Source organism: Arachis hypogaea, chromosome 3, assembly GCF_003086295.3.
Source record: "Arachis hypogaea cultivar Tifrunner chromosome 3, arahy.Tifrunner.gnm2.J5K5, whole genome shotgun sequence".
NCBI lineage: Eukaryota > Viridiplantae > Streptophyta > Magnoliopsida > Fabales > Fabaceae > Arachis > Arachis hypogaea.
Window position 1 is genome coordinate 59,927,186 of NC_092038.1, and position 9,161 is coordinate 59,936,346.

Below are 9,161 nucleotides of genomic sequence, written 5' to 3' on the forward strand. Positions count from 1 at the left end.
AGTATTTTATGTTGTGTTCGATCTAATTAGAACTTTCTCGCCATATTTTATGTGACAGTTAGTATATTAAGGACGGAGATATTGTTTGCATTATTCATGTTGTAACTGTATTTCCTATGTATTCCGTGATTAATAAAACCAATTTTATTCATAGCTTTTGTTGCTCTCAGAAATATACAAAGTTCTGAAAACCGATCAAGTTATGGAATTAGTAGAATTAGTGGTTTAAAGATTCAAAAAATTTAATCGAGATTTAATTCGAATCAAATTATACATAATAAAATAATATATTTATTTATAAAATATATAATTTTTTTAATTCATTATATTTTAAATTGGTTATGTAACAACCACCATTCAATATCCACATAATCAATTAAGGTGGATACTACAATGAAGATTTTATAATTGTCTTCATGTGAAAATATTCTCTTTTGACCCTTAGATGATGGATTGGATGGTTAGATTTTGATATTTGTAAAAGTGTTGTCGTTGTTTAAAGTGTGGCTAAATAAATAAATCACACTTTTAAACAAAACATCTTCATAAAAAGATGTTTTTGCCATCTTCATTTGAGTAGTTGCCATCAATTAATTACTCGCCACAATTAAACTTATTTGCAGACTTGCAGTTATCCGAACCTCGATATCGCAATGGCATAATTTAACTTAATAATTCCCTTACCTTTTAGTTTCATGGCAGCAGCGGTGGCTCTCACGCAACCAGAGCGGCAGTGGCAGCAACCGGAACAGCAACAATGTTAACTTTCACAGCAGTGACGATGGTTGCAGCAAAACAGAGAATTCAAATTGGATAGGAATTAAAAGCAATTACAGCCCTGGGGATTCAAGACAAAGCAAGGACTAAAATCGAATTAAAACCAGAACATGACAACTATAACAGTGACAAAACAGAACGTGCAGATGGACCAAACCTAAGGGAAAGATCAAACCAGTACCCAGGTAACCTAATCAGAACTAGCAGCAGCTTCAACAGTCCCACGGCAACACTAGCGTCAATATTCAACCTAATTGTAGCAGAAAATAGGATAATAGTAGAGTAAAAGTGGAAGTAGAACAAGTTTAAGGAAGCGAAGGACCTAAACCGAAATAGAGGCAACAAAGATACCTCCATCAGTGACTCTAACAGCAACGTAGAGTTCAGTGGTGGTCACGGCGGCTTCCGACAGCTACATGCCACTCAGCGGTAGCCTCCAATCCACAACGGAACCACACTAACAGCACCCACAACAGCGGCTGGAAGAGCAGCGGTCATGGCAGCAGCAACCGCAGCAGAGCTTCAGCAGCGGCGGTTCTTCATGGCGGCGACAACACTGAGGCACAGCTCCTCCCTCCTATCCTCGGCGGCGGCGACATGCAAGGACAGCTCCTCCAGCTCGTAGGGGTTCCAGGCATGCGTCTCCTCTTTCTTGTCCGGGATCGACGGCGGTGGCACAGCTGGGGTCGGTGGCAGTGGCTTCCTCGACGGCCAGCACGCGACGGCGCTCTCCCTCTCCATTCTCGCGCAACACTCTTCCTCAAACTCTGTTTCGATCTCTCTTTTCCCTAACTCAGTTCGGTGGCTTCGTGGTGGCAGTGATGGCAAGACGCGACGGCGACGGTGGTACCAGGCCGGCGACGCTCTTCCTCCCTTCCGCCGGCGTTATCTCTTCCTCCGATCTCCTCTCTGCGCGTGCGTGTTTTTGTTACGTTGAGAGGGTTTAAAGGGGGGTGGAGTGCGGCTGTTAGGAGCTGGGTTAGGGAAATTAGAGTTTTTTTTTTTCCTGAAATAATTTAGCTAATTTTGGAATTTAGGATCAGAAACTAAAAATTTTATAAAAAAATAAGGATGAATATGAATAGATATTTTGATAAAATTAGAGGGTAGAATAATTTTAAAATCAAATATACTCTATTAAAAATATTTAAAAATATTATTTATCAACGCATTACTCAGTTTAATTAATTATTTTTAATTTAAATTATAACATAAATATATTAATCATATTTTATATAATATATCTTAAACTCAAAATAAAATTTATTTAAATTAAATTATATAATTTTTATTTTATTTTTTAATTATTAAAATTATGTAAAATATTTTATTAAAATAAAAATTATAATAAAATTTTAATTAATTTAAATTTTAGTCGTCATGAAATTTTATTTAATTACTATGAGTTAAATAATTTTTTTAAAATAAAATTTTTAACAATTATAATAAATATTAAATAACTCATTATTTAATTCTCCAAAAACTTAGATTGTTACAGGTTAATTGTTAAAAAATTATATCGATTCGACTAAATTAATTTAATAATTGATTCTTAGTTAATCGGATTTAACTAACCAATTTGAACCGATTTTCATAACCATATTAATATATATCAAATATGATATGATTTTTTTCTTTCGCAACTCGAGTATATCCACTATTGTTGGTAACTAATCTTCTGTAATGTCAATTTTTAGAATTTTTTTTTGACTTTATTAGATAACTAACTAAAGTACCAGCTAACTTAAGCCAACTTTTTTAAAAAAAAAAGATTTTAAATAATAGGATTAGCACTACCAAATTAAGATTAGCGAAACGTAATTTTTCACTGACTGTCATTGCGCGTAATTGCTTCAGCAACTTGAAACCTCTCTCATCATGTCGTCGGTCCGTACCTCATTTTCAACCATTCGTCGTGCTGCCGTTGTGCCCTCCGCCACTACTTCTCTGTGTGTTTTGCCAGGCCGACCTGCATTGAACAAAAGAAACATCTCAAGTTTTTAAAAAAAAGAAAACATCCCAAGTTTAACAAAATAAACATCCCAAGTTTAACAGTAGAAGCATTCCAAATTTAAAAAAAAAAACATGCGAAGTTGAACAAAAAAACACCCTTAGTTTAATAAAAGAAACATCCAAATTTTGTCAAAAGAAATATCCCAAAATTACCTTCGAATGTATTCGCTGCAATCAGCGGTGAGGGAGTTCTTTGTTGACCTTTCACGACAATCGACTCACGGAGGAGGGGCCGACTTAGGGCTGATGAAGGGTGTTGGGCGTGATGTAGCGACGAACTACTAGAAAGAGATGCAGTTGTTAATGCGGTTATTGATGCGAGTAGGCGTGGTTGTTGACGTCATCTTCGACAAGGAGGAGACGCTGGTAGTTGTTTCGTCGGGAGAACGGTCGTGACTGGGTCGAGGGCAGGCAGTCGAGTTGCAAAGGACAGCGACTTCACATGGGACTCGCTTTGGGGGGGCTGTGGTCATTGTCACTGGTGAGATGACACGCAACCTTGCTGTTGTGGCGGGAGAGTTATTGGCACCGATTGGAAGGCGGCGGCGCAACCGCGTGAACTAGAACAACAACGTGAGTCGGAGTGGAAGCAAAAGGAGAATGAGGGTGCGGTTGTTTTTGAATTTTGTTGTATGTGAAAGTTAAAAGTAAAACTAAGATTAAGTTGGGGTAAGGATTTAGGATGTTTTTTATAAAATACGACAAGGAGACAATGAGGAATCTTGACAATGTGTAAAATGAACTAGTTATTTAGCCTAATAGGGCTAGATAATAAAAACCACTCCACAGATTACCTAAATTAAAAAACTCTCATTTAGTTATTTCATGAAGCGATTACGTCGTCAGAAGAAGAAGTGGAAAATAACTGCCCCATGGTGGTTCGATTAACCCCGGAACAAACGGCACAAACAACCGAAACCGAATTGAAGCACATTGTTTTCGGAATTGCCGCATCATCAAACTTGTGGGAACAAAGAAAAGAATACATCAAGGTATGGTGGAAACTAGAAGAAACTAGAGGTGTTGTTTGGTTAGATCAGAAAGTAACAACAACAAAAAAACGAAGGGTTGCCCGAGATTAGAATATCCTTCAGATTAGTGCCAAGATGAACATCATCAATGAGGAGGAGAGGAATGGAGACAAAGAATAAAGATGAACATTTGGGGGTTAGGGTTTTATAAGTGAGAATTGAATCAATTTGGGTGTTTAAATTAAATTTGGGATACCAATTTGAGTTGAACTCATTGTGTGTCCACATCAGCGTCGCCGATAAAAACATCTGATAACTTTTAGACTATCGGAGATTCACGATTCTGAGTGAATGACTTATTTGGTCATTTTAAAAAGTGGGGAACTAATTTGAAGTGAGTTAGAAATTTCAGAGACCATTTTGGACATTACCTCTAAAAAAAATTGGTATGTGTTGTCCCAACTCTGCATGGTTTGTCACTCTAAAGCCATTGGGTCTGCCCCAAATAACCCTAAGTGCAGCCTCCATATTCTCGACAAAGAAGGTGGTGTCAGCCAGGAGTCTTCCAATCAAACTGTGTTCACAATTCTCCACCCCCTACCCGCAGATCCTTATAATTAAATGTTACTTGTTCGTCCTCCTCATCCACATGTCTATCCCTCCTCCTTCTTCTACCACTGTCCTAATCTACCATGCAGAGGCCACGTACTGTTGAGAAAAAAAACTCACGTAGATTCCTAGAAGCATTGTATGCTTCAAGGGGAATTCTTATTTTTATGTAAACACTCACTCTCCTAGAAATTCTAGTAGAGTACATTATGAAATTCTCCATGTAATAATAGTTAATTTAATAATTCTTAATATAATTAGATTTAATTACTCTATCGGTCCTTATAGTTTTATCGAATTTTCAATTAAGTCTTTATACATTTTTTTTTTCAGTTGGGTTCCTATATTATATTAGATTTTGTAACTAAGTCTCTGCCATGACCAAAATGTCAGAGTTAACGGAATACAACAAACAACAACAAAGCCTTGTCCCACTAGGTGGGGTCGGCTATATGAATCAAACGACGCCGTTGAGCTTTCTCATGTATCATGTCTACAGAAAGACTGTTTACATGTAGATCTCATTTGACCACTTCATGGATGGTCTTCTTAGGTCTTCCTCTGCCTTTCACCCCTTGTCCATCTTCCATCTCATCTACCCTCCTGACTGGGCATTCTGTCAATCTTCTTCTCACATGTCCAAACCATCTGAGACGTGATTCTACCATCTTTTCCACAATGGGTGCTACTCCAACTTTCTCCCTTATATCTTCATTTCTTATTTTATCCAATCGCATATGATCACTCATCCATCTCAACATTTTCAAAATTAACGGAATATTTTGTTAAATCACTACAAAAAAGGCCTATGACCACGGTAAAAAATTGTGACCTATTCTCTCGCGGCCATAGGTCTATGGTCACGGTCTTTTTATCTATGGTCACGATTTCAATTTTCAAATTTTGACAATTTAGGCCATGTTTTTTCACCGTGACCATAACCTCTATGGTCACCCCTCCTTAAAACTGTGATCATAGCCTTATCTATGGTTATGGTTTTCACCGTGACCATAGACTCTATGGTCACTGATGAGCGGATAATTTATACGCTTTTTGGCATTGCTTTTAGGTAGTTTTTAGTAAGTTCAAGCTACTTTTAGGGATGTTTTCATTAGTTTTTATGTTAAATTCACATTTCTAGACTTTACTATGAGTTTGTGTGTTTGTCTGTGATTTCAGGTAATTTCTGGCTGAAATTGAGGGACTTGAGCAAAACTCTGATAGGAGGCTGACAAAGGACTGCTGATGCTGTTGGAATCTGACCTCCCTGCACTCGAAATGAATTTTCTGGAGCTACAAAAATCCAAATGGCGCGCTCTCAACGGCGTTGGAAAGTAGACATCCAGAGTTTTCCAGCAATATATAATAGTCTATACTTTATTCTAGAATTGATGACGTAAACTGGCACTCAACGCCAGTTCCATGCTGCTGTCTGGAGTAAAACGCCAGAAACACGTCACGACCCGGAGTTGAACGCCCAAAACACGTTACAACTTGGCGTTCAACTCCGAAAGAAGCCTCAGCTCGTGGATAGATCAAGCTCAGCCCAAACACACACCAAGTGGGCCCCCGAAGTGGATTTATGCATCAATTACTTACTCATGTAAACCCTAGTAGCTAGTCTAGTATAAATAGGATAATTTACTATTGTATTAGACATCTTTGGTCTCAGTTTTATTTTATTCTTCATCTTAGGAGGCTATTGATCACGTTTTGGGGGGCTGGCCATTTGGCCATGCCTGAACCTTTCACTTATGTATTTTCAACGGTGGAGTTTCTACACACCATAGATTAAGGGTGTGGAGCTCTGATGTACCTCAAGTTTTAATGCAATTACTACTATTTCCTATTCAATTCTCTTTATTCCTATTCTAAGATATTCGTTGCACTTTAACTTGATGAATGTGATGATCTGTGACACTCATCATCATTCTCACCTATGAACGCGCGTGATTGACAACCACTTCCGTTCTACCTTAGGCCGGGCGCGTATCTCTTAGATTCCTTAAACAGAATCTTCGTGGTATAAGCTAGATTAATGGCAGCATTCATGAGAATCCAAAAAGTCTAAACCTTGTCTGTGGTATTCCGAGTAGGATTCTGGGATTGAATGACTGTGACGAGCTTCAAACTCCTGAAGGCTGGGCGTTAGTGACAGATGCAAAAGAATCAAGGGATTCTATTCCAACCTGATTGAGAACCGACAGATGATTAGCCGTGCTGTGACAGAGCATTTGGACCTTTTTCACTGAGAGGATGGGATGTAGCCATTGACAATGGTGATGCGCTACATACAGCTTGCCATAGGAAGGAATGAAAGAACTGGAAGGAAGAAGTAGGAAAGTAGAAAAAGAAAGGGCACATTATCTCCATACGCCTATCTGAAATTCCCACCCTTAATTTACATAAGTATTTCTATCCTATTTTAATTGTCTTTATTTTCTGTTTATTATTTATTAATATTCGAAAATCCATAATCAATTATAATCCGCCTAACTGAGATTTACAAGATGACCATAGCTTGCTTCATACCAGCAATCTCTGTGGGATCGACCCTTACTCACGTAAGGTTTATTACTTGGACGACCCAGTACACTTGCTGGTTAGTTGAACGGAGTTGTGTCCACACATAGCAAAGAGCCATTATAATTATTCCATACAACAACAAAAAATACAATATTGATGATCACAATTTCGTCCATCAAGTTTTTGGCGCCGTTGCCGGGGATTGTTCGAGTTTGGACAACTGACGGTTCATCTTGTTGCTCAGATTAGGTAATTTTCTTTTCAAAAATCTTTTTCAAAATTTTTCTTTTCTTTTTTCGTTTTTTTTCCAAAAATGTTTTCGAAAAAAATTAATAAAAATCCAAAAAAATCATAAAATCATAAAAATAAAAAATATTTTGTGTTCTTGTTTGAGTCTTGAGTCAGTTTTTAAGTTTGGTGTCAATTGCATGCTTTAAAAAATTTTTTCTTGCATTTCTCGAAAATTCATGCATTCATGGTGTACTTCATGATCTTCAAGTTGTTCTTGACAAGTCTTCTTGTTTGATCTTAATGTTTTCTTGTTTTGTGTTGTTTGTTGTTTTTCATATGCATTTTTTTGTTTGTTAGAGTCCATGCATTAAAGATTTCTAAGTTTGGTGTCTTGCATGTTTTCTTTGCATCAAAAATATTTCAAAATTATGTTCTTGATGTTCATCATGATCTTCATAGTGTTCTTGGTGTTCATCTTGACATTCATAGTGTCTTGCATGCATTCTTTGTTTTGATCCATAAAGAAAAGAGAAAAACAAAAAAATGACGTTTTTAATTTTTCTCTCTCCTCATAAAAAATATCTTTTCCTTATTTCCCTCCAAATTTTCGAAATTTTGGGTTGACTTGGTCAAAAATTTTTAAAATTAGTTGTTTCTTACAAGTCTAGTCAAATTTTCAATTTAAAAAATCTTATCTTTTCAAAATCTTTTTCAAAAATCATATTTTTTTCCATTTTTCTTTTTTTCGAAAACTCCAAAAATCTTTTTCAAAATATTTTCAAAATATTTTTCTTATCTTTATATCATATTTTCGAAATTACACTAACAATTAATGTGATTGATTCAAAAATTGAAGTTTGTTACTTTCTTGTTAAGAAAGGTTCAATCTTTAAATTCTAGATCTTATCTTGTAGTTTCTTATTAGTAAAGTAATTAATTTTAATTTTAAAAATTAAATCTTTTTCAAACATATCTTATCATATCTTTTATATCTTATCTTTTTATCATATCTTTTTCAAAAATTTGATTTTTAAATATCTTATCTACCTTCTTCTCTTCTTATCTTTTCAAATTTGATTTTAAAATCTTTTTCAACTAACTATTTGACTTTTTGTTTGTTTCTTATCTTTTTCAAAACTACCTAACTACTTTTCCCTCTCTAATTTTCGAAAATATCTCATCCCTTTTTCAAAAATTCCTTTTTAATTAATTAATTATTTTAATTATATCTTATCTTTAATTTTCGAAAATCACTAACCACTTTTTCAAAATTATTTTCGAAATTCTCTATCTCTCCTTCTATCTATTTATTTATTTATTTACTAACACTTCTCTTCACCTCTCTTCATCTCAAATCACTGCCCCTACCTTTACCCTTTATTCAGACTATTCATTCTTTTTCACTCCTATTCCATTTCTTCTTCTACTAACATAAAGGAATCTCTATACTGTGACATAGAGGATTCCTCTTTATTTTCTTGTTCTCTTCTTCCCTATATGAGCAGGAACAAGGAAAAAGACACTCTTGTTGAAGCTGATCCAGAACCTGAAAGGACTCTGAAGAGGAAACTAAGAGAAGCTAAATTACAACAATCCAGAAATAACCTTTCAGAAATTTTCGAACAAGAGAAGGAAATGGCAGCCGAACCCAACAACAATAATGCAAGGAGGATGCTGGGTGACTTTACTAAACCCACGTCCAAATTTGATGGAAGAAGCATCTCTATTCCTGCCATTGGAGCAAACAATTTTGAGCTAAAACCTCAGCTAGTTGCTTTAATGCAACAAAACTGCAAGTTTTATGGACTTCCATCTAAAGATCCTTATCAGTTTTTAACTGAGTTCTTGCAGATTTGTGAGACTATAAAGGCGAATGGAGTAGATCCTGAAGTCTACAGGCTCATGCTTTTCCCTTTTGCTATAAGAGATAGAGCTAGAACATGGTTGGACTCACAACCTAAAGATAGCCTGGACTCCTGGGAAAAGCTGGTCACGGCCTTCTTGGATAAATTCTTTCCTCCCCAAAAGCTGAGC

General features: G+C 36.0%; 1 long non-coding RNA gene across 1 annotated transcript; it reads right to left on the reverse strand.

Annotated features, from left to right (window-relative positions):
- Nucleotides 1-785: 785 nt before the first annotated feature.
- LOC112790647 (uncharacterized) lies at nt 786-1,805 on the reverse strand. The gene is made up of 2 exons (XR_011879945.1): nt 1,129-1,805; nt 786-1,027 (listed from the first exon to the last, which is right to left on the reverse strand). It is a non-coding gene; the product is annotated as an uncharacterized lncRNA (long non-coding RNA).
- Between the last annotated feature and the right edge of the window lie 7,356 nt (nt 1,806-9,161).